General features: G+C 43.7%; 1 long non-coding RNA gene across 50 annotated transcripts in view; it reads left to right on the forward strand.

Annotated features, from left to right (window-relative positions):
* Nucleotides 1-26,238, forward strand: part of LOC307185334 — a 3,778,167-nt gene that overhangs the window by 2,023,300 nt on the left and 1,728,629 nt on the right. Inside the window, exon 5 of one of the 50 annotated variants that reach the window (XR_013827969.1) lies at nt 16,381-16,462. The exons of the other annotated variants lie outside the window; for them this stretch is intronic. This is a non-coding gene — a long non-coding RNA (uncharacterized lncRNA). The remainder of the gene's footprint in view (nt 1-16,380; nt 16,463-26,238) is intronic. 50 annotated transcript variants of the gene reach the window in all.

Genomic DNA, 26,238 nt, shown 5'->3' on the forward strand with positions numbered 1-26,238 from the left:
TGGTTTTCTAAATTTGAGACCTTGTTCTGTTCTGTAATTCAGTTCCTGTGTAGCCAAGTTTACATTCCGTGTATTACTGATATCTTATGATGTTTCTTTTTCTGTGTGACTTATTTCAGTTAGAATCATCATACCTGAATCCACTCATTGTGCTGCTAAGGGCCTGATGACACAGATATCATTGCTGAGTGATATTGCTTTGTAAGTAAATACCACAACTTCTTTCTCCATTTTTCACTTTCTGCGATGTTGAACTTGTACTGTAAACGAGGTTCTTGTAAAGAGAGCCGTTCCAAACTTTGGGGTGGCTGTGTCTTTTTGATTTTAATTTCCCTAAGCTATAGGACCATAAGTGGAAGTGCCCTAGGTTCTGTTGCTTTGTTTTTTAGATGTTTCAGGAAACACCATACACTTCTCCCGAGTGGTTGTTGGCAATTTACATCCCGCCCTTCAGCATAACAAGGCTCTCAGTTCTCCATGGCCTGTCCTGCCTTTCTGGATTTTACACTTTTTTCAGATGGCCCTTTTGACCGGGGGGAAGTGAGACTTCATTGTAGTGCAGATTTCCTTTGCAAGCTTGCTTGGTTGGCCAAAAAGGGCGTATGCGTTTTTTCCTGAATATATTCAGGAAAAAACGCATACGCCCTTTTTGGCCAAGTGCATCATTGTGGACGTTCTGCCTCTTTTCCTATGCTTGAAATGCAATTCCAGTCTACCTCCTGAAATCGGTTTCCTGCAATTCTGCCCCGCTTTCAAGTCCTCTTGGCAGCCTTACTTCAGTCTATTTTTGGACGATAGCTGTCATTTATAACTCTGCAGGTTTGTGAATTACAGTGCCCCTGAGCTCCTTTCTTCAACTCGCTTTCTTTTGAGCTGGCCGCAACACCGCAGGATGGCTTCAGGCCCTAATCTGGTTCCGGTACGGCACGCTGAGCCTTTGGTTATTACCTCTTCCTGGTGGGAAATGAGAGTTAAATTTGCCCGTCCAGACACCTCCAGCTAGCCTCTCATTGGTTCTCGCTATTCCTGTTCATCTTCCGCAGAAATTGCAAACTGGGCCAAACAGGAGGTTAAAGGCACTGACTCTCCAAGTCGGGAGAGTGTTAGTAAAGCGTCTGGAATGTTGCACCCGAGTACCAGGGGAGGAAAACTTAGACATATTTGAACACGTCTACCGATCACATGGTTGATCATACTCTGGGTTCCACATGCATGTTTTAGCTGAAGGAAGAATACCTAAAACCTGGGTAGTTGAAACCCGTGGAATGGGTACAATGCAATATGACTTCAAAGGGTCTTCATTTGCTCACCGAACCTCTCCAATCCTATCACTGCTGCGTTTATGGCCCTGTACACATGCTTGATTCTCTTTCGGAGACATAGCAATCTATAGGTTTTAAGATACTTACAAGTCAGGTACATTCTTAGGCGTTTAATATGCGGTGTTGAGTCCATTTCGTTGAGCAAGGAGTAGCTCTTGTCTATTCCATATTTGGCTTAAGGAACTTTATCTGTGCTCATTTCAATCTCTGGTTTTATGCAGCACCCCAACTCACCTTTACCCTTAAGCAAGCATAAGTTGGTTTTCTAAATTTGAGACCCTGTTCTGTTCTGTAATTCAGTTCCTGTGTAGCCAAGTTTACATTCCGTGTATTACTGATATCTTATGATGTTTCTTTTTCTGTGTGACTTATTTCAGTTAGAATCATCATACCTGAATCCACTCATTGTGCTGCTAAGGGCCTGATGACACAGATTTCATTGCTGAGTGATATTGCTTTGTAAGTAAATACCACAACTTCTTTATCCATTTTTCACTTTCTGCGATGTTGAACTTGTACTGTAAACGAGGTTCTTGTAAAGAGAGCCGTTCCAAACTTTGGGGTGGCTGTGTCTTTTTGATTTTAATTTCCCTAAGCTATAGGACCATAAGTGGAAGTGCCCTAGGTTCTGTTGCTTTGTTTTTTAGATGTTTCAGGAAACACCATACACTTCTCCAGAGTGGCTGTTGGCAATTTACATACCGCCCATCAGCATAACAAGGCTCCCAGTTCTCCATGGCCTGTCCTGCCTTTCTGGATTTTACACTTTTTTCAGATGGCCCTTTTGACCGGGGGGAAGTGAGACTTCATTGTAGTGCAGATTTCCTTTGCAAGCTTGCTTGGTTGGCCAAAAAGGGCGTATGCATTTTTTCCTGAATATATTCAGGAAAAAACGCATACGCCCTTTTTGGTCAAGTGCATCATTGTGGACGTTCTGCCTCTTTTCCTATGCTTTGAATGCAATTCCAGTCTACCTCCTGAAATCGGTTTCCTGCAATTCTGCCCCGCTTTCAAGTCCTCTTGGCAGCCTTACTTCAGTCTATTTTTGGACGATAGCTGTCATTTATAACTCTGCAGGTTTGTGAATTACAGTGCCCCTGAGCTCCTTTCTTCAACTCGCTTTCTTGTGACCTGGCCGTAACACCGCAGGATGGCTTCAGGCCCTAATCTGGTTCCGGCCCGGCATGCTGAGCCTTTGGTTAATTCCTCTTCCTGGTGGGAAATGAGAGTTAAATTTGCCCATCCAGACACCTCCAGCTAGCCTCTCATTGGTTCTCGCTATTCCTGTTCATCTTCCGCAGAAATTGCAAACTGGGCCAAACAGGAGGTTAAAGGGACTGACTCTCCAAGTGGGGAGAGTGTTAGTAAAGCGTCTGGAATGTTGCACCCGAGTACCAGGGGAGGAAAACTGAGACATATTTGAACACGTCTCCCGATCACATGGTTGATCATACTTGGGTTCCACATGCATGTTTTAGCTGAAGGAAGAATACCTTAAACCTGGAGAGATAAGACCCGTGTAATGGGTACCATGCAATATGACTTCAAAGGGTCTTCATTTGCTCACCGAACCTCTCCAATCCTATCACTGCTGCTTTTATGCCCCTGTACACATGCTTGATTCTCTTTTGGAGACATAGGAATCCATAGGCTTTAAGATACTTACTAGTCAGGTACATTCTTAGGCGTTTAATATGGGGTTTTGATTTTCCTGAATATATTCAGGAAAATCTGGAGAGTTAAGACCCGTGTAAAGGGTACCATGCAATATGACTTCAAAGCGTCTTCATTTGCTCACCGAACCTCTGCAATCCTATCACTGCTGCGTTTATGCCCCTGTACACATGCTTGATTCTCTTTCGGAGACATAGCAATCCATAGGTTTTAAGATACTTACTAGTCAGGTACATTCTTAGGCGTTTAATATGCGGTGTTGAGTCCATTTCGTTGAGCAAGGAGTAGGTCTTGTCTATTCTATATTTGACTTAAGGAACTTTATCTGTGCTCATTTCAATCTCTGGTTTTATGCAGCACCCCAACTCACCTTTACCCTTAAGCAAGCATAAGTTGGTTTTCTAAATTTGAGACCCTGTTCTGTTCTGTAATTCAGTTCCTGTGTAGCCAAGTTTCCATTCCGTGTATTACTGATATCTTATGATGTTTCTTTTTCTGTGTGACTTATTTCAGTTAGAATCATCATACCTGAATCCAATCATTGTGCTGCTAAGGGCGTGATGACACAGATTTCATTGCTGAGTGATATTGCTTTGTAAGTAAATACCACAACTTCTTTATCCATTTTTCACTTTCTGCGATGTTGAACTTGTACTGTAAACGAGGTTCTTGTAAAGAGAGCCGTTCCAAACTTTGGGGTGGCTGTGTCTTTTTGATTTTAATTTCCCTAAGCTATAGGACCATAAGTGGAAGTGCCCTAGGTTCTGTTGCTTTGTTTTTTAGATGTTTCAGGAAACACCATACACTTCTCCCGAGTGGTTGTTGGCAATTTACATCCCGCCCTTCAGCATAACAAGGCTCTCAGTTCTCCATGGCCTGTCCTGCCTTTCTGGATTTTACACTTTTTTCAGATGGCCCTTTTGACCGGGGGGAAGTGAGACTTCATTGTAGTGCAGATTTCCTTTGCAAGCTTGCTTGGTTGGCCAAAAAGGGCGTATGCGTTTTTTCCTGAATATATTCAGGAAAAAACGCATACGCCCTTTTTGGCCAAGTGCATCATTGTGGACGTTCTGCCTCTTTTCCTATGCTTTCAATGCAATTCCAGTCTACCTCCTGAAATCGGTTTCCTGCAATTCTGCCCCGCTTTCAAGTCCTCTTGGCAGCCTTACTTCAGTCTATTTTTGGACGATAGCTGTCATTTATAACTCTGCAGGTTTGTGAATTACAGTGCCCCTGAGCTCCTTTCTTCAACTCGCTTTCTTGTGACCTGGCCGCAACACCGCAGGATGGCTTCAGGCCCTAATCTGGTTCTGGCATGGCACGCTGAGCCTTTGGTTAATTCCTCTTCCTGGTAGGAAATGAGAGTTAAATTTGCCTGTCCAGACACCTCCAGCTAGTCTCCATTGGTTCTCGCTATTCCTGTTCATCTTCCGCAGAAATTGCAAATTGTGCCAAACAGGAGGTTAAAGGCGCTGACTCTCCAAATGGGGAGAGTGTTAGTAAAGCGTCTGGAATATTGCACCCGAGTACCAGGGGAGGAAAACTGAGACATATTTGAACACATCTCCCGTTCACATGGTTGATCATACTTGGGTTCCACATGCATGTTTTAGCTGAAGGAAGAATACCTTAAACCTGGAGCGTTGAGACCCGTGTAATGGGTACCATGCAATATGACTTCAAAGGGTTTTCATTTGCTCACCGAACCTCTCCAATCCTATCACTGCTGCGTTTATGCCCCTGTACACAAGTTTGATTCTCTTTTGGAGACATAGCAATCCATAGGTTTTAAGATACTTACTAGTCAGGTACATTCTTAGGCGTTTAATATGGGGTTTTGAGTCCATTTCGTTGAGCAAGGAGTAGCTCTTGTCTATTCCATATTTGGCTTAAGGAACTTTATCTGTGCTCATTTCAATCTCTGGTTTTATGCAGCACCCCAACTCACCTTTACCCTTAAGCAAGCATAAGTTGGTTTTCTAAATTTGAGACCCTGTTCTGTTTTGGAATGCAGTTCCTGTGTAGCCAAGTTTACATTCCGTGTATTAGTGATATCTTATGATGTTTCTTTTTCTGTGTGACTTATTTCAGTTAGAATCATCGTACCTGAATCCACTCATTATGCTGCTACGGGCCTGATGACATAGATTTCATTGCTGACTGATACTGCATTGTACGTAAGTACCACAAGTTCTTTATCCATTTTTCACTTTCTGTGATATTGAACTTGTACGGTAAACGAGGGTCTTGTAAACGGAGGCGTCCCAAACTTTGGGGTGGCTGTGTCTTTTTGATTTTAATTTCCCTAAGCTATAGGACCATAAGTGGCAGTGCCCTAGGCTCTGTTGCTTTGTTTTTTAGATGTTTCAGGAAACACCATACACTTCTCCCAAGTGTCTGTTGGCAATTTACATCCCGCCCATCAGCATAACAAGGCTCCCAGTTCTCCATGGCCTGTCCTGCCTTTCTGGATTTTACACTTTTTTCAGATGGCCCTTTTGACCGGGGGGAAGTGAGACTTCATTGTAGTGCAGATTTCCTTTGCAAGCTTGCTTGGTTGGCCAAAAAGGGCGTATGCGTTTTTTCCTGAATATATTCAGGAAAAAACGCATACGCCCTTTTTGGCCAAGTGCATCATTGTGGACGTTCTGCCTCTTTTCCTATGCTTTCAATGCAATTCCAGTCTACCTCCTGAAATCGGTTTCCTGCAATTCTGCCCCGCTTTCAAGTCCTCTTGGCAGCCTCACTTCAGTCTATTTTTGGACGATAGCTGTCATTTATAACTCTGCAGGTTTGTGAATTACAGTGCCCCTGAGCTCCTTTCTTCAACTCGCTTTCTTTTCAGCTGGCCGCAACACCGCAGGATGGCTTCAGGCCCTAATCTGCTTCTGGCACGGCACGCTGAGCCTTTGGTTATTTCCTCCTCCTGGTGGGAAATGAGAGTTAAATTTGCCCGTCCAGACACCTCCAGCTAGCCTCTCATTGGTTCTCGCTATTCCTGTTCATCTTCCGCAGAAATTGCAAACTGTGCCAAACAGGAGGTTAAAGGCGCTGACTCTCCAAGTGGGGAGAGTGTTAGTAAAGCGTCTGGAATGTTGCACCCGAGTACCAGGGGAGGAAAACTGAGACATATTTGAACATGTCTCCCGATCACATGGTTGATCATACTCTGGGTTCCACATGCATGTTTTAGCTGAAGGAAGAATACCTTAAACCTGGGTAGTTGAAACCCGTGGAATGGGTACCATGCAATATGACTTCAAAGGGTCTTCATTTGCTCACCGAACCTCTCCAATCCTATCACTGCTGCGTTTATGCCCCTGTACACACGCTTGATTCTCTTTTGGAGACATAGCAATCCATAGGTTTTAAGATACTTACTAGTCAGGTACATTCTTAGGCGTTTAATATGCGGTGTTGAGTCCATTTCGTTGAGCAAGGAGTAGCTCTTGTCTATTCCATATTTGGCTTAAGGAACTTTATCTGTGCTCATTTCAATCTCTGGTTTTATGCAGCACCCCAACTCACCTTTCCCCTTAAGCAAGCATAAGTTGGTTTTCTAAATTTGAGACCCTGTTCTGTTTTGGAATTCAGTTCCTGTGTAGCCAAGTTTACATTCCGTGTATTAGTGATATCTTATGATGTTTCTTTTTCTGTGTGACTTATTTCAGTTAGAATCATCGTACCTGAATCCACTCATTATGCTGCTACGGTCCTGATGACATAGATTTCATTGCTGAGAGATACTGCATTGTGCGTAAGTACCACAAGTTCTTTATCCATTTTTCACTTTCTGTGATATTGAACTTGTACGGTAAATGAGGTTCTTGTAAACAGAGGCATCCCAAACTTTGGGGTGGCTGTGTCTTTTTGATTTTAATTTCCCTAAGCTATAGGACCATAAGTGGCAGTGTCCTAGGCTCTGTTGCTTTGTTTTTTAGATGTTTCAGGAAACACCATACACTTCTCCCGAATGTCTGTTGGCAATTTACATCCCGTCCATCAGCATAACAAGGCTCCCAGTTCTCCATGGCCTGTCCTGCCTTTCTGGATTTTACACTTTTTTCAGATGGCCCTTTTGACCGGGGGGAAGTGAGACTTCATTGTAGTGCAGATTTCCTTTGCAAGCTTGCTTGGTTGGCCAAAAAGGGCGTATGCGTTTTTTCCTGAATATATTCAGGAAAAAACGCATACGCCCTTTTTGGCCAAGTGCATCATTGTGGACGTTCTGCCTCTTTTCCTATGCTTTCAATGCAATTCCAGTCTACCTCCTGAAATCGGTTTCCTGCAATTCTGCCCCACTTTCAAGTCCTCTTGGCAGCCATACTTCAGTCTATTTTTGGACGATAGCTGTCATTTATAACTCTGCAGGTTTGTGAATTACAGTGCCCCTGAGCTCCTTTCTTCAACTCGCTTTCTTTTGAGCTGCCCGCAACACCGCAGGATGGCTTCAGGCTCTAATCTGGTTCCGGCACGGCACGCTGAGCCTTTGGTTATTTCCTCTTCCTGGTGGGAAATGAGAGTTAAATTTGCCCGTCCAGACACCTCCAGCTAGCCTCTCATTGGTTCTCGCTATTCCTGTTCATCTTCCGCAGAAATTGGAAACTGGGCCAAACATGAGGTTAAAGGGACTGACTCTCCAAGTCGGGAGAGTGTTAGTAAAGCGTCTGGAATGTTGCACCCGAGTACCAGGGTACGAAAACTGAGAAATATTTGAACACGTCTCCCGATCACATGGTTGATCATACTCTAGGTTCCACATGCATGTTGTAGCTGAAGGAAGAATACCTTAAACCTGGGTAGTTGAAACCCGTGGAATGGGTACCATGCAATATGACTTCAAAGGGTCTTCATTTGCTCACCGAACCTCTCCAATCCTATCACTGCTGCGTTTATGCCCCTGTACACATGCTTGATTCTCTTTTGGAGACATAGCAATCTATAGGTTTTAAGATACTTACAAGTCAGGTACATTCTTAGGCGTTTAATATGCGGTGTTGAGTCCATTTCGTTGAGCAAGGAGTAGCTCTTGTCTATTACATATTTGGCTTAAGGAACTTTATCTGTGCTCATTTCAATCTCTGGTTTTATGCAGCACCCCAACTCACCTTTACCCTTAAGCAAGCATAAGTTGGTTTTCTAAATTTGAGACCCTGTTCTGTTCTGTAATTCAGTTCCTGTGTAGCCAAGTTTACATTCCGTGTATTACTGATATCTTATGATGTTTTTTTTTCTGTGTGACTTATTTCAGTTAGAATCATCATACCTGAATCCACTCATTGTGCTGCTAAGGGCCTGATGACACAGATTTCATTGCTGAGTGATATTGCTTTGTAAGTAAATACCACAACTTTTTTATCCATTTTTCACCTTCTGCGATGTTGAACTTGTACTGTAAACGAGGTTCTTGTAAACAGAGGCGTCCCAAACTTTGGGGTGGCTGTGTCTTTTTGATTTTAATTTCCCTAAGCTATAGGACCATAAGTGGAAATGCCCTACGCTCTGTTGCTTTGTTTTTTAGATGTTTCAGGAAACACCATACACTTCTTCTGAGTGTCTGTTGGCAATTTACATCCCGCCCATCAGCATAACAAGGCTCCCAGTTCTCCATGGCCTGTCCTGCCTTTCTGGATTTTACACTTTTTTCAGATGGCCCTTTTGACCGGGGGGAAGTGAGACTTCATTGTAGTGCAGATTTCCTTTGCAAGCTTGCTTGGTTGGCCAAAAAGGGCGTATGCGTTTTTTCCTGAATATATTCAGGAAAAAACGCATATGCCCTTTTTGGCCAAGTGCATCATTGTGGACGTTCTGCCTCTTTTCCTATGCTTTCAATGCAATTCCAGTCTACCTCCTGAAATCGGTTTCCTGCAATTCTGCCCCGCTTTCAAGTCCTCTTGGCAGCCTCACTTCAGTCTATTTTTGGACGATAGCTGTCATTTATAACTCTGCAGGTTTGTGAATTACAGTGCCCCTGAGCTCCTTTCTTCAACTCGCTTTCTTTTCAGCTGGCCGCAACACCGCAGAAGGTCTTCAGGCCCTAATCTGCTTCTGGCACGGCACGCTGAGCCTTTGGTTATTTCCTCCTCCTGGTGGGAAATGAGAGTTAAATTTGCCCGTCCAGACACCTCCAGCTAGCCTCTCATTGGTTCTCGCTATTCCTGTTCATCTTCCGCAGAAATTGCAAACTGTGCCAAACAGGAGGTTAAAGGCGCTGACTCTCCAAGTGGGGAGAGTGTTAGTAAAGCGTCTGGAATGTTGCACCCGAGTACCAGGGGAGGAAAACTGAGACATATTTGAACATGTCTCCCGATCACATGGTTGATCATACTCTGGGTTCCACATGCATGTTTTAGCTGAAGGAAGAATACCTTAAACCTGGGTAGTTGAAACCCGTGGAATGGGTACCATGCAATATGACTTCAAAGGGTCTTCATTTGCTCACCGAACCTCTCCAATCCTATCACTGCTGCGTTTATGCCCCTGTACACACGCTTGATTCTCTTTTGGAGACATAGCAATCCATAGGTTTTAAGATACTTACTAGTCAGGTACATTCTTAGGCGTTTAATATGCGGTGTTGAGTCCATTTCGTTGAGCAAGGAGTAGCTCTTGTCTATTCCATATTTGGCTTAAGGAACTTTATCTGTGCTCATTTCAATCTCTGGTTTTATGCAGCACCCCAACTCACCTTTCCCCTTAAGCAAGCATAAGTTGGTTTTCTAAATTTGAGACCCTGTTCTGTTCTGTAATTCAGTTCCTGTGTAGCCAAGTTTCCATTCCGTGTATTACTGATATCTTATGATGTTTCTTTTTCTGTGTGACTTATTTCAGTTAGAATCATCGTACCTGAATCCACTCATTATGCTGCTACGGTCCTGATGACATAGATTTCATTGCTGAGAGATACTGCATTGTACGTAAGTACCACAAGTTCTTTATCCATTTTTCACTTTCTGTGATATTGAACTTGTACGGTAAATGAGGTTCTTGTAAACAGAGGCATCCCAAACTTTGGGGTGGCTGTGTCTTTTTGATTTTAATTTCCCTAAGCTATAGGACCATAAGTGGCAGTGTCCTAGGCTCTGTTGCTTTGTTTTTTAGATGTTTCAGGAAACACCATACACTTCTCCCGAATGTCTGTTGGCAATTTACATCCCGTCCATCAGCATAACAAGGCTCCCAGTTCTCCATGGCCTGTCCTGCCTTTCTGGATTTTACACTTTTTTCAGATGGCCCTTTTGACCGGGGGGAAGTGAGACTTCATTGTAGTGCAGATTTCCTTTGCAAGCTTGCTTGGTTGGCCAAAAAGGGCGTATGCGTTTTTTCCTGAATATATTCAGGAAAAAACGCATACGCCCTTTTTGGCCAAGTGCATCATTGTGGACGTTCTGCCTCTTTTCCTATGCTTTCAATGCAATTCCAGTCTACCTCCTGAAATCGGTTTCCTGCAATTCTGCCCCACTTTCAAGTCCTCTTGGCAGCCATACTTCAGTCTATTTTTGGACGATAGCTGTCATTTATAACTCTGCAGGTTTGTGAATTACAGTGCCCCTGAGCTCCTTTCTTCAACTCGCTTTCTTTTGAGCTGCCCGCAACACCGCAGGATGGCTTCAGGCTCTAATCTGGTTCCGGCACGGCACGCTGAGCCTTTGGTTATTTCCTCTTCCTGGTGGGAAATGAGAGTTAAATTTGCCCGTCCAGACACCTCCAGCTAGCCTCTCATTGGTTCTCGCTATTCCTGTTCATCTTCCGCAGAAATTGGAAACTGGGCCAAACATGAGGTTAAAGGGACTGACTCTCCAAGTCGGGAGAGTGTTAGTAAAGCGTCTGGAATGTTGCACCTGAGTACCAGGGTACGAAAACTGAGACATATTTGAACACGTCTCCCGATCACACCGTTGATCATACATTGGGTTCCACATGCATGTTTTAGCTGAAGGAAGAATACCTTAAACCTGGGTAGTTGAAACCCGTGGAATGGGTACCATGCAATATGACTTCAAAGGGTCTTCATTTGCTCACCGAACCTCTCCAATCCTATCACTGCTGCGTTTATGCCCCTGTACACACACTTGATTCTCTTTTGGAGACATAGCAACCCATAGGTTTTAAGATACTTACTAGTCAGGTACATTCTTAGGCGTTTAATATGCGGTGTTGAGTCCATTTCGTTGAGCAAGGAGTAGCTCTTGTCTATTCCATATTTGGCTTAAGGAACTTTATCTGTGCTCATTTCAATCTCTGGTTTTATGCAGCACCCCAACTCAGCTTCCCCGTTACGCAAGCATAAGCTGGTTTTCTAAACTTGAGACACTGTTCTGTTTTGTAATTCAGTTCATGTGTAGCCAAGTTCACATTCTGTGTATTAGTGATATCTTATGATGTTTCTTTTCTGTGTGACTTATTTCAGTTCGAATCATCATACCTGAATCCACTCATTATGCTGCTACGGGCCTGATGACATAGATTTCATTGCTTAGTGATATTGCAGTGTACGTAAGTACCACAAGTTCTTTATCCATTTTTCACTTTCTGCGATATTGAACTTGTACGGTAAACGAGGTTCTTGTAAACAGAGGCGTCCCAAACTTTGGGGTGGCTGTGTCTTTTTGATTTTAATTTCCCTAAGCTATAGGACCATAAGTGGAAGTGCCCTAGGCTCTGTTGCTTTGTTTTTTAGATGTTTCAGGAAACACCATACACTTCTCCCGAGTGGCTGTTGGCAATTTACATCCCGCCCATCAGCATAAGAAGGCTCCCAGTTCTCCATGGCCTGTCGTGCCTTTATGGATTTTACACTTTTTTCAGATGGCCCTTTTGACCGGGGGGAAGTGAGACTTCATTGTAGTGCAGATTTCCTTTGCAAGCTTGCTTGGTTGGCCAAAAAGGGCGTATGCGTTTTTTCCTGAATATATTCAGGAAAAAACGCATACGCCCTTTTTGGCCAAGTGCATCATTGTGGACGTTCTGCCTCTTTTCCTATGCTTTCAATGCAATTCCAGTCTACCTCCTGAAATCGGTTTCCTGCAATTCTGCCCTGCTTTCAAGTCCTCTTGGCAACCTTACTTCAGTCTATTTTTGGACGATAGCTGTCATTTATAACTCTGCAGGTTTGTGAATTACAGTGCCCCTGAGCTCCTTTCTTCAACTCGCTTTCTTGTGAGCTGGCCGCAACACCGCAGGATGGCTTCAGGCCCTAATCTGGTTCCGGCACGGCACGCTGAGCCTTTGGTTATTTCCTCTTCCTGGTGGGAAATGAGAGTTAAATTTGCCCGTCCAGACACCTCCAGCTAGTCTCTCATTGGTTCTCCCTATTCCTGTTTATCTTCCGCAGAAATTGCAAACTGGGCCAAACAGGAGGTTAAAGGCGCTGACTCTCCAAGTAGGGAGAGTGTTAGTAAAGCGTCTGGAATGTTGCACCTGAGTACCAGGGGAGGAAAACTGAGACATATTTGAACACGTCTCCCGATCACACGGTTTATCATACTCTGGGTTCCACATGCATGTTTTACCTGAAGGAAGAATACCTTAAACCTGGGTAGTTGAAACCCGTGGAATGGGTACCATGCAATATGACTTCAAAGGGTCTTTATTTGCTCACCGAACCTCTCCAATCCTATCACTGCTGCGTTTATGCCCCTGTACACACGCTTGATTCTCTTTTGGAGACATAGCAATCCATAGGTTTTAAGATACTTACTAGTCAGGTACATTCTTAGGCGTTTAATATGGGGTGTTGAGTCCATTTCGTTGAGCAAGGAGTAGCTCTTGTCTATTCCATATTTGGCTTAAGGAACTTTATCTGTGCTCATTTCAATCTCTGGTTTTATGCAGCACCCCAACTCACCTTTCCCCTTAAGGAAGCATAAGGTGGTTTTCTAAATTTGAGACCCTGTTCTGTTTTGGAATTCAGTTCCTGTGTAGCCAAGTTTACATTCCGTGTATTAGTGATATCTTATGATGTTTCTTTTTCTGTGTGACTTATTTCAGTTAGAATCATCGTACCTGAATCCACTCATTATGCTGCTACGGTCCTGATGACATAGATTTCATTGCTGAGAGATACTGCATTGTACGTAAGTACCACAAGTTCTTTATCCATTTTTCACTTTCTGTGATATTGAACTTGTACGGTAAATGAGGTTCTTGTAAACAGAGGCATCCCAAACATTGGGGTGGCTGTTTCTTTTTGATTTTAATTTCCCTAAGCTATAGGACCATAAGTGGCAGTGTCCTAGGCTCTGTTGCTTTGTTTTTTAGATGTTTCAGGAAACACCATACACTTCTCCCGAGTGTCTGTTGGCAATTTACATCCCGCCCATCAGCATAACAAGGCTCCCAGTTCTCCATGGCCTGTCCTGCCTTTCTGGATTTTACACTTTTTTCAGATGGCCCTTTTGACCGGGGGGAAGTGAGACTTCATTGTAGTGCAGATTTCCTTTGCAAGCTTGCTTGGTTGGCCAAAAAGGGCGTATGCGTTTTTTCCTGAATATATTCAGGAAAAAACGCATACGCCCTTTTTGGCCAAGTGCATCATTGTGGACGTTCTGCCTCTTTTCCTATGCTTTCAATGCAATTCCAGTCTACCTCCTGAAATCGGTTTCCTGCAATTCTGCCCCACTTTCAAGTCCTCTAGGCAGCCATACTTCAGTCTATTTTTGGACGATAGCTGTCATTTATAACTCTGCAGGTTTGTGAATTACAGTGCCCCTGAGCTCCTTTCTTCAACTCGCTTTCTTGTGACCTGGCCGCAACACCGCAGGATGGCTTCAGGCCCTAATCTGGTTCCGGCACGGCACGCTGAGCCTTTGGTTAATTCCTCTTCCTGGTGGGAAATGAGAGTTAAATTTGCCCGTCCAGACACCTCCAGCTAGCCTCTCATTGGTTCTCGCTATTCCTGTTCATCTTCCGCAGAAATTGGAAACTGGGCCAAACATGAGGTTAAAGGGACTGACTCTCCAAGTCGGGAGAGTGTTAGTAAAGCATCTGGAATTTTGCACCCGAGTACCAGGGTACGAAAACTGAGAAATATTTGAACACGTCTCCCGATCACATGGTTGATCATACTCTAGGTTCCACATGCATGTTTTAGCTGAAGGAAGAATACCTTAAACCTGGAGAGATAAGACCCGTGTAATGGGTACCATGCAATATGACTTCAAAGGGTCTTCATTTGCTCACCGAACCTCTCCAATCCTATCACTGCTGCTTTTATGCCCCTGTACACATGCTTGATTCTCTTTCGGAGACATAGGAATCCATAGGCTTTAAGATACTTACTAGTCAGGTACATTCTTAGGCGTTTAATATGCGGTGTTGAGTCCATTTCGTTGAGCAAGGAGTAGCTCTTGTCTATTCCATATTTGACTTAAGGAACTTTATCTGTGCTCATTTCAATCTCTGGTTTTATGCAGCACCCCAACTCACCTTTACCCTTAAGCAAGCATAAGTTGGTTTTCTAAATTTGAGACCCTGTTCTGTTCTGTAATTCAGTTCCTGTGTAGCCAAGTTTACATTCCGTGTATTACTGATATCTTATGATGTTTCTTTTTCTGTGTGACTTATTTCAGTTAGAATCATCATACCTGAATCCACTCATTGTGCTGCTAAGGGCCTGATGACACAGATATCATTGCTGAGTGATATTGCTTTGTAAGTAAATACCACAACTTCTTTCTCCATTTTTCACTTTCTGCGATGTTGAACTTGTACTGTAAACGAGGTTCTTGTAAACAGAGCCGTTCGAAACTTTGGGGTGGCTGTGTCTTTTTGATTTTAATTTCCCTAAGCTATAGGACCATAAGTGGAAGTGCCCTAGGTTCTGTTGCTTTGTTTTTTAGATGTTTCAGGAAACACCATACACTTCTCCCGAGTGGTTGTTGGCAATTTACATCCCGCCCTTCAGCATAACAAGGCTCCCAGTTCTCCATGGCCTGTCCTGCCTTTCTGGATTTTACACTTTTTTCAGATGGCCCTTTTGACCGGGGGGAAGTGAGACTTCATTGTAGTGCAGATTTCCTTTGCAAGCTTGCTTGGTTGGCCAAAAAGGGCGTATGCGTTTTTTCCTGAATATATTCAGGAAAAAACGCATACGCCCTTTTTGGCCAAGTGCATCATTGTGGACGTTCTGCCTCTTTTCCTATGCTTGAAATGCAATTCCAGTCTACCTCCTGAAATCGGTTTCCTGCAATTCTGCCCCGCTTTCAAGTCCTCTTGGCAGCCTTACTTCAGTCTATTTTTGGACGATAGCTGTCATTTATAACTCTGCAGGTTTGTGAATTACAGTGCCCCTGAGCTCCTTTCTTCAACTCGCTTTCTTGTGACCTGGCCGTAACACCGCAGGATGGCTTCAGGCCCTAATCTGGTTCCGGCCCGGCATGCTGAGCCTTTGGTTAATTCCTCTTCCTGGTGGGAAATGAGAGTTAAATTTGCCCGTCCAGACACCTCCAGCTAACCTCTCATTGGTTCTCGCTATTCCTGTTCATCTTCCGCAGAAATTGCAAACTGGGCCAAACAGGAGGTTAAAGGGACTGACTCTCCAAGTCGGGAGAGTGTTAGTAAAGCGTCTGGAATGTTGCACCCGAGTACCAGGGGAGGAAAACTGAGACATATTTGAACACGTCTCCCGTTCACATGGTTGATCATACTTGGGTTCCACATGCATGTTTTAGCTGAAGGAAGAATACCTTAAACCTGGAGAGATAAGACCCGTGTAATGGGTACCATGCAATATGACTTCAAAGGGTCTTCATTTGCTCACCGAACCTCTCCAATCCTATCACTGCTGCTTTTATGCCCCTGTACACATGCTTGATTCTCTTTTGGAGACATAGGAATCCATAGGCTTTAAGATACTTACTAGTCAGGTACATTCTTAGGCGTTTAATATGGGGTTTTGATTTTCCTGAATATATTCAGGAAAATCTGGAGAGTTAAGACCCGTGTAAAGGGTACCATGCAATATGACTTCAAAGCGTCTTCATTTGCTCACCGAACCTCTGCAATCCTATCACTGCTGCGTTTATGCCCCTGTACACATGCTTGATTCTCTTTCGGAGACATAGCAATCCATAGGTTTTAAGATACTTACTAGTCAGGTACATTCTTAGGCGTTTAATATGCGGTGTTGAGTCCATTTCGTTGAGCAAGGAGTAGGTCTTGTCTATTCCATATTTGACTTAAGGAACTTTATCTGTGCTCATTTCAATCTCTGGTTTTATGCAGCACCCCAACTCACCTTTACCCTTAAGCAAGCATAAGTTGGTTTTCTAAATTTGAGACCCTGTTCTGTTCTGTAATTCAGTTCCTGTGTAGCCAAGTTTACATTCCGTGTATTACTGATATCTTATGATGTTTCTTTTTCTGTGTGACTTATTTCAGTTAGAATCATCATACCTGAATCCACTCATTGTGCTGCTAAGGGCGTGATGACACAGATTTCATTGCTGAGTGATATTGCTTTGTAAGTAAATACCACAACTTCTTTATCCATTTTTCACTTTCTGCGATGTTGAATTTGTACTGTAAACGAGGTTCTTGTAAAGAGAGCCGTTCCAAACTTTGGGGTGGCTGTGTCTTTTTGATTTTAATTTCCCTAAGCTATAGGACCATAAGTGGAAGTGCCCTAGGTTCTGTTGCTTTGTTTTTTAGATGTTTCAGGAAACACCATACATTTCTCCCGAGTGGTTGTTGGCAATTTACATCCCGCCCATCAGCATAACAAGGCTCTCAGTTCTCCATGGCCTGTCCTGCCTTTCTGGATTTTACACTTTTTTCAGATGGCCCTTTTGACCGGGGGGAAGTGAGACTTCATTGTAGTGCAGATTTCCTTTGCAAGCTTGCTTGGTTGGCCAAAAAGGGCGTATGCGTTTTTTCCTGAATATATTCAGGAAAAAACGCATACGCCCTTTTTGGCCAAGTGCATCATTGTGGACGTTCTGCCTCTTTTCCTATGCTTTCAATGCAATTCCAGTCTACCTCCTGAAATCGGTTTCCTGCAATTCTGCCCCGCTTTCAAGTCCTCTTGGCAGCCTTACTTCAGTCTATTTTTGGACGATAGCTGTCATTTATAACTCTGCAGGTTTGTGAATTACAGTGCCCCTGAGCTCCTTTCTTCAACTCGCTTTCTTGTGACCTGGCCGCAACACCGCAGCATGGCTTCAGGCACTAATCTGGTTCTGGCATGACACGCTGAGCCTTTGGTTAATTCCTCTTCCTGGTAGGAAATGAGAGTTAAATTTGCCTGTCCAGACACCTCCAGCTAGTCTCCATTGGTTCTCGCTATTCCTCTTCATCTTCCGCAGAAATTGCAAATTGTGCCAAACAGGAGGTTAAAGGCGCTGACTCTCCAAATGGGGAGAGTGTTAGTAAAGCGTCTGGAATATTGCACCCGTGTACCAGGGGAGGAAAACTGAGACATATTTGAACACATCTCCCGTTCACATGGTTGATCATACTTGGGTTCCACATGCATGTTTTAGCTGAAGGAAGAATACCTTAAACCTGGAGCGTTGAGACCCGTGTAATGGGTACCATGCAATATGACTTCAAAGGGTCTTCATTTGCTCACCGAACCTCTCCAATCCTATCACTGCTACGTTTATGCCCCTGTACACATGCTTGATTCTCTTTTGGAGACATAGCAATCCATAGGTTTTACGATACTTACTAGTCAGGTACATTCTTAGGCGTTTAATATGCGGTGTTGAGTCCATTTCGTTGAGCAAGGAGTAGCTCTTGTCTATTCCATATTTGGCTTAAGGAACTTTATCTGTGCTCATTTCAATCTCTGGTTTTATGCAGCACCACAACTCCCCTTTACCCTTAAGCAAGCATAAGTTGGTTTTCTAAATTTGAGACCCTGTTCTGTTCTGTAATTCAGTTCCTGTGTAGACAAGTTTACATTCCGTGTATTACTGATATCTTATGATGTTTCTTTTTCTGTGTGACTTATTTCAGTTAGAATCATCATACCTGAATCCACTCATTGTGCTGCTAAGGGCCTGATGACACAGATTTCATTGCTGAGTGATATTGCTTTGTAAGTAAATACCACAACTTCTTTCTCCATTTTTCACTTTCTCCGATGTTGAACTTGTACTGTAAACGAGGTTCTTGTAAACAGAGCCGTTCCAAACTTTGGGGTGGCTGTGTCTTTTTGATTTTAATTTCCCTAAGCTATAGGACCATAAGTGGAAGTGCCCTAGGTTCTGTTGCTTTGTTTTTTAGATGTTTCAGGAAACACCATACACTTCTCCCGAGTGGTTTTTGGTAATTTACATCCCGCCCATCAGCATAACAAGGCTCCCAGTTCTCCATGGCCTGTCCTGCCTTTCTGGATTTTACACTTTTTTCAGATGGCCCTTTTGACCAGGGAGAAGTGAGACTTCATTGTAGTGCAGATTTCCTTTGCAAGCTTGCTTGGTTGGCCAAAAAGGGCGTATGCGTTTTTTCCTGAATATATTCAGGAAAAAACGCATACGCCCTTTTTGGCCAAGTGCATCATTGTGGACGTTCTGCCTCTTTTCCTATGCTTTCAATGCAATTCCAGTCTACCTCCTGAAATCGGTTTCCTGCAATTCTGCCCCGCTTTCAAGTCCTCTTGGCAGCCTTACTTCAGTGTATTTTTGGACGATAGCTGTCATTTATAACTCTGCAGGTTTGTGAATTACAGTGCCCCTGAGCTCCTTTCTTCAACTCGCTTTCTTGTGAGCTGGCTGAAACACCGCAGGATGGCTTCAGGCCCTAATCTGGTTCTGGCACGGCACGCTGAGCCTTTGGTTAATTCCTCTTCCTGGTAGGAAATGAGAGTTAAATTTGCCCGTCCAGACACCTCCAGCTAGTCTCCATTGGTTCTCGCTATTCCTGTTCATCTTCCGCAGAAATTGCAAACTGGGCCAAACAGGAGGTTAAAGGCGCTGACTCTCCAAGTGGGGAGAGTGTTAGTAAAGTGTCTGGAATGTTGCACCCGAGTACCAGGGTATGAAAACTGAGACATATTTGAACACGTCTCCCGTTCACATCGTTGATCATACTTGGGTTCCACATGCATGTTTTAGCAGAAGGAAGAATACCTTAAACCTGGAGAGTTGAGACCCGTGTAATGGGTACCATGCAATATGACTTCAAAGGGTCTTCATTTGCTCACCGAACCTCTCCAATCCTATCACTGCTGCGTTTATGCCCCTGTACACAAGTTTGATTCTCTTTTGGAGACATAGCAATCCATAGGTTTTAAGATACTTACTAGTCAGGTACATTCTTAGGCGTTTAATATGGGGTTTTGAGTCCATTTCGTTGAGCAAGGAGTAGCTCTTGTCTATTCCATATTTGGCTTAAGGAACTTTATCTGTGCTCATTTCAATCTCTGGTTTTATGCAGCACCCCAACTCACCTTTCCCCTTAAGCAAGCATAAGTTGGTTTTCTAAATTTGAGACCCTGTTCTGTTTTGGAATGCAGTTCCTGTGTAGCCAAGTTTACATTCCGTGTATTAGTGATATCTTATGATGTTTCTTTTTCTGTTTGACTTATTTCAGTTAGAATCATCGTACCTGAATCCACTCATTATGCTGCTACGGGCCTGATGACATAGATTTCATTGCTGACTGATACTGCATTGTACGTAAGTACCACAAGTTCTTTATCCATTTTTCACTTTCTGTGATATTGAACTTGTACGGTAAACGAGGTTCTTGTAAACGGAGGCGTCCCAAACTTTGGGGTGGCTGTGTCTTTTTGATTTTAATTTCCCTAAGCTATAGGACCATAAGTGGTAGTGCCCTAGGCTCTGTTGCTTTGTTTTTTAGATGTTTCAGGAAACACCATACACTTCTCCCGAGTGTCTGTTGGCAATTTACATCCCGCCCATCAGCATAACAAGGCTCCCAGTTCTCCATGGCCTGTCCTGCCTTTCTGGATTTTACACTTTTTTCAGATGGCCCTTTTGACCGGGGGGAAGTGAGACTTCATTGTAGTGCAGATTTCCTTTGCAAGCTTGCTTGGTTGGCCAAAAAGGGCGTATGCGTTTTTTCCTGAATATATTCAGGAAAAAACGCATACGCCCTTTTTGGCCAAGTGCATCATTGTGGACGTTCTGCCTCTTTTCCTATGCTTTCAATGCAATTCCAGTCTACCTCCTGAAATCGGTTTCCTGCAATTCTGCCCCGCTTTCAAGTCCTCTTGGCAGCCTCACTTCAGTCTATTTTTGGACGATAGCTGTCATTTATAACTCTGCAGGTTTGTGAATTACAGTGCCCCTGAGCTCCTTTCTTCAACTCGCTTTCTTTTCAGCTGGCCGCAACACCGCAGGATGGCTTCAGGCCCTAATCTGCTTCTGGCACGGCACGCTGAGCCTTTGGTTATTTCCTCCTCCTGGTGGGAAATGAGAGTTAAATTTGCCCGTCCAGACACCTCCAGCTAGCCTCTCATTGGTTCTCGCTATTCCTGTTCATCTTCCGCAGAAATTGCAAACTGTGCCAAACAGGAGGTTAAAGGCGCTGACTCTCCAAGTGGGGAGAGTGTTAGTAAAGCGTCTGGAATGTTGCACCCGAGTACCAGGGGAGGAAAACTGAGACATATTTGAACATGTCTCCCGATCACATGGTTGATCATACTCTGGGTTCCACATGCATGTTTTAGCTGAAGGAAGAATACCTAAAACCTGGGTAGTTGAAACCCGTGGAATGGGTACCACGCAATATGACTTCAAAGGGTCTTCATTTGCTCACCGAACCTCTCCAATCCTATCACTGCTGCGTTTATGCCCCTGTACACATGCTTGATTCTCTTTCGGAGACATAGCAATCCATAGGTTTTAACATACTTACAAGTCAGGTACATTTTAGGCGTTTAATATGCGGTGTTGAGTCCATTTCGTTGAGCAAGGAGTAGCTCTTGTCTATTCCATATTTGGCTTAAGGAACTTTATCTGTGCTCATTTCAATCTCTGGTTTTATGCAGCACCCCAACTCACCTTTACCCTTAAGCAAGCATAAGTTGCTTTTCTAAATTTGAGACCCTGTTCTGTTCTGTAATTCAGTTCCTGTGTAGCCAAGTTTACATTCCGTGTATTACTGATATCTTATGATGTTTCTTTTTCTGTGTGACTTATTTCAGTTAGAATCATCATACCTGAATCCACTCATTGTACTGCTAAGGGCCTGATGACACAGATTTCATTGCTGAGTGATATTGCTTTGTAAGTAAATACCACAACTTCTTTATCCATTTTTCACTTTCTGCGATGTTGAACTTGTACTGTAAACGAGGTTCTTGTAAACAGAGCCGTTCCAAACTTTGGGGTGGCTGTGTCTTTTTGATTTTAATTTCCCTAAGCTATAGGACCATAAGTGGAAGTGCCCTAGGTTCTGTTGCTTTGTCTTTTAGATGTTTCAGGAAACACCATACACTTCTCCCGAGTGGTTGTTGGCAATTTACATCCCACCCATCAGCATAACAAGGCTCCCAGTTCTCCATGGCCTGTCCTGCCTTTCTGGATTTTACACTTTTTTCAGATGGCCCTTTTGACCGGGGGGAAGTGAGACTTCATTGTAGTGCAGATTTCCTTTGCAAGCTTGCTTGGTTGGCCAAAAAGGGCGTATGCGTTTTTTCCTGAATATATTCAGGAAAAAACGCATACGCCCTTTTTGGCCAAGTGCATCATTGTGGACGTTCTGCCTCTTTTCCTATGCTTTCAATGCAATTCCAGTCTACCTCCTGAAATCGGTTTCCTGCAATTCTGCCCCGCTTTCAAGTCCTCTTGGCAGCCTTACTTCAGTCTATTTTTGGACGATAGCTGTCATTTATAACTCTGCAGGTTTGTGAATTACAGTGCCCCTGAGCTCCTTTCTTCAACTCGCTTTCTTGTGACCTGGCCGAAACACCGCAGGATGGCTTCAGGCCCTAATCTGGTTCTGGCACGGCACGCTGAGCCTTTGGTTATTTCCTCCTCCTGGTGGGAAATGAGAGTTAAATTTGCCCATCCAGACACCTCCAGCTAGCCTCTCATTGGTTCTCACTATTCCTGTTCATCTTCCGCAGAAACTGCAAACTGGGCCAAACAGGAGGTTAAAGGGACTGACTCTCCAAGTGGGGAGAGTGTTAGTAAAGCGTCTGGAATGTTGCACCCGAGTACCAGGGTACGAAAACTGAGACATATTTGAACACGTCTCCCGATCACACCGTTGATCATACTCTGGGTTCCACATGCATGTTTTAGCTGAAGGAAGAATACCTTAAACCTGGGTAGTTGAAACCCGTGGAATGGGTACCATGCAATATGACTTCAAAGGGTCTTCATTTGCTCACCGAACCTCTCCAATCCTATCACTGCTGCGTTTATGCCCCTGTACACACCCTTGATTCTCTTTTGGAGACATAGCAATCCATAGGTTTTAAGATACTTACTAGTCAGGTACATTCTTAGGCGTTTAATATGCGGTGTTGAGTCCATTTCGTTGAGCAAGGAGTAGCTCTTGTCTATTCCATATTTGGCTTAAGGAACTTTATCTGTGCTCATTTCAATCTCTGGTTTTATGCAGCACCCCAACTCACCTTTCCCCTTAAGCAAGCATAAGTTGGTTTTCTAAATTTGAGACCCTGTTCTGTTTTGGAATTCAGTTCCTGTGTAGCCAAGTTTACATTCCGTGTATTAGTGATATCTTATGATGTTTCTTTTTCTGTGTGACTTATTTCAGTTAGAATCATCGTACCTGAATCCACTCATTATGCTGCTACGGTCCTGATGACATAGATTTCATTGCTGAGAGATACTGCATTGTACGTAAGTACCACAAGTTCTTTATCCATTTTTCACTTTCTGTGATATTGAACTTGTACGGTAAATGAGGTTCTTGTAAACAGAGGCATCCCAAACTTTGGGGTGGCTGTGTCTTTTTGATTTTAATTTCCCTAAGCTATAGGACCATAAGTGGCAGTGTCCTAGGCTCTGTTGCTTTGTTTTTTAGATGTTTCAGGAAACACCATACACTTCTCCCGAGTGTCTGTTGGCAATTTACATCCCGTCCATCAGCATAACAAGGCTCCCAGTTCTCCATGGCCTGTCCTGCCTTTCTGGATTTTACACTTTATTCAGATGGCCCTTTTGACCGGGGGGAAGTGAGACATCATTGTAGTGCAGATTTCCTTTGCAAGCTTGCTTGGTTGGCCAAAAAGGGCGTATGCGTTTTTTCCTGAATATATTCAGGAAAAAACGCATACGCCCTTTTTGGCCAAGTGCATCATTGTGGACGTTCTGCCTCTTTTCCTATGCTTTCAATGCAATTCCAGTCTACCTCCTGAAATCGGTTTCCTGCAATTCTGCCCCACTTTCAAGTCCTCTTGGCAGCCATACTTCAGTCTATTTTTGGACGATAGCTGTCATTTATAACTCTGCAGGTTTGTGAATTACAGTGCCCCTGAGCTCCTTTCTTCAACTCGCTTTCTTTTGAGCTGCCCGCAACACCGCAGGATGGCTTCAGGCCCTAATCTGGTTCCGGCACGGCACGCTGAGCCTTTGGTTATTTCCTCTTCCTGGTGGGAAATGAGAGTTAAATTTGCCCGTCCAGACACCTCCAGCTAGCCTCTCATTGGTTCTCGCTATTCCTGTTCATCTTCCGCAGAAATTGGAAACTGGGCCAAACATGAGGTTAAAGGGACTGACTCTCCAAGTCGGGAGAGTGTTAGTAAAGCGTCTGGAATGTTGCACCCGAGTACCAGGGTACGAAAACTGAGAAATATTTGAACACGTCTCCCGATCACATGGTTGATCATACTCTAGGTTCCACATGCATGTTGTAGCTGAAGGAAGAATACCTTAAACCTGGGTAGTTGAAACCCGTGGAATGGGTACCATGCAATATGACTTCAAAGGGTCTTCATTTGCTCACCGAACCTCTCCAATCCTATCACTGCTGCGTTTATGCCCCTGTACACATGCTTGATTCTCTTTTGGAGACATAGCAATCCATAGGTTTTACGATACTTACTAGTCAGGTACATTGTTAGGCGTTTAATATGCGGTGTTGAGTCCATTTCGTTGAGCAAGGAGTAGCTCTTGTCTATTCCATATTTGGCTTAAGGAACTTTATCTGTGCTCATTTCAATCTCTGGTTTTATGCAGCACCCCAACTCACCTTTACCCTTAAGCAAGCATAAGTTGGTTTTCTAAATTTGAGACCCTGTTCTGTTCTGTAATTCAGTTCCTGTGTAGCCAAGTTTACATTCCGTGTATTACTGATATCTTATGATGTTTCTTTTTCTGTGTGACTTATTTCAGTTAGAATCATCATACCTGAATCCACTCATTGTGCTGCTAAGTGCCTGATGACACAGATTTCATTGCTGAGTGATATTGCTTTGTAAGTAAATACCACAACTTTTTTATCCATTTTTCACCTTCTGCGATGTTGAACTTTTACTGTAAACGAGGTTCTTGTAAACAGAGGCGTCCCAAACTTTGGGGTGGCTGTGTCTTTTTGATTTTAATTTCCCTAAGCTATAGGACCATAAGTGGAAATGCCCTACGCTCTGTTGCTTTGTTTTTTAGATGTTTCAGGAAACACCATACACTTCTTCTGAGTGTCTGTTGGCAATTTACATCACGCCCATCAGCATAACAAGGCTCCCAGTTCTCCATGGCCTGTCCTGCCTTTCTGGATTTTACACTTTTCTCAGATGGCCCTTTTGACCGGGGAGAAGTGAGACTTCATTGTAGTGCAGATTTCCTTTGCAAGCTTGCTTGGTTGGCCAAAAACGGCGTATGCGTTTTTTCCTGAATATATTCAGGAAAAACGCATACGCCCTTTTTGGCCAAGTGCATCATTGTGGACGTTCTGCCTCTTTTCCTATGCTTTCAATGCAATTCCAGTCTACCTCCTGAAATCGGTTTCCTGCAATTCTGCCCCGCTTTCAAGTCCTCTTGGCAGCCTTACTTCAGTCTATTATTGGACGATAGCTGTCATTTATAACTCTGCAGGTTTGTGAATTACAGTGCCCCTGAGCTCCTTTCTTCAACTCGCTTTCTTGTGACCTGGCCGAAACACCGCAGGATGGCTTCAGGCCCTAATCTGGTTCCGGCACGGCACGCTGAGCCTTTGGTTATTTCCTCTTCCTGGTGGGAAATGAGAGTTAAATTTGCCCGTCCAGACACCTCCAGCTAGTCTCTCATTGGTTCTCACTATTCCTGTTCATCTTCCGCAGAAACTGCAAACTGGGCCAAACAGGAGGTTAAAGGGACTGACTCTCCAAGTGGGGAGAGTGTTAGTAAAGCGTCTGGAATGTTGCACCCGAGTACCAGGGTACGAAAACTGAGACATATTTGAACACGTCTCCCGATCACACCGTTGATCATACTCTGGGTTCCACATGCATGTTTTAGCTGAAGGAAGAATACCTTAAACCTGGGTAGTTGAAACCCGTGGAATGGGTACCATGCAATATGACTTCAAAGGGTCTTCATTTGCTCACCGAACCTCTCCAATCCTATCACTGCTGCGTTTATGCCCCTGTACCCACACTTGATTCTCTTTTGGAGACATAGCAACCCATAGGTTTTAAGATACTTACTAGTCAGGTACATTCTTAGGCGTTTAATATGCGGTGTTGAGTCCATTTCGTTGAGCAAGGAGTAGCTCTTGTCTATTCCATATTTGGCTTAAGGAACTTTATCTGTGCTCATTTCAATCTCTGGTTTTATGCAGCACCCCAACTCACCTTCCCCGTTACGCAAGCATAAGCTGGTTTTCTAAACTTGAGACACTGTTCTGTTTTGTAATTCAGTTCATGTGTAGCCAAGTTCACATTCTGTGTATTAGTGATATCTTATGATGTTTCTTTTCTGTGTGACTTATTTCAGTTCGAATCATCATACCTGAATCCACTCATTATGCTGCTACGGGCCTGATGACATAGATTTCATTGCTTAGTGATATTGCATTGTACGTAAGTACCACAAGTTCTTTATCCATTTTTCACTTTCTGCGATATTGAACTTGTACGGTAAACGAGGTTCTTGTAAACAGAGGCGTCCCAAACTTTGGGGTGGCTGTGTCTTTTTGATTTTAATTTCCCTAAGCTATAGGACCATAAGTGGAAGTGCCCTAGGCTCTGTTGCTTTGTTTTTTAGATGTTTCAGGAAACACCATACACTTCTCCCGAGTGTCTGTTGGCAATTTAAATCCCGCCCATCAGCATAAGAAGTCTCCCAGTTCTCCATGGCCTGTCGTGCCTTTCTGGATTTTACAC

This window comes from Stenella coeruleoalba, assembly GCF_951394435.1.
Source record: "Stenella coeruleoalba genome assembly, chromosome: 4".
Lineage (NCBI taxonomy): Eukaryota > Metazoa > Chordata > Mammalia > Artiodactyla > Delphinidae > Stenella > Stenella coeruleoalba.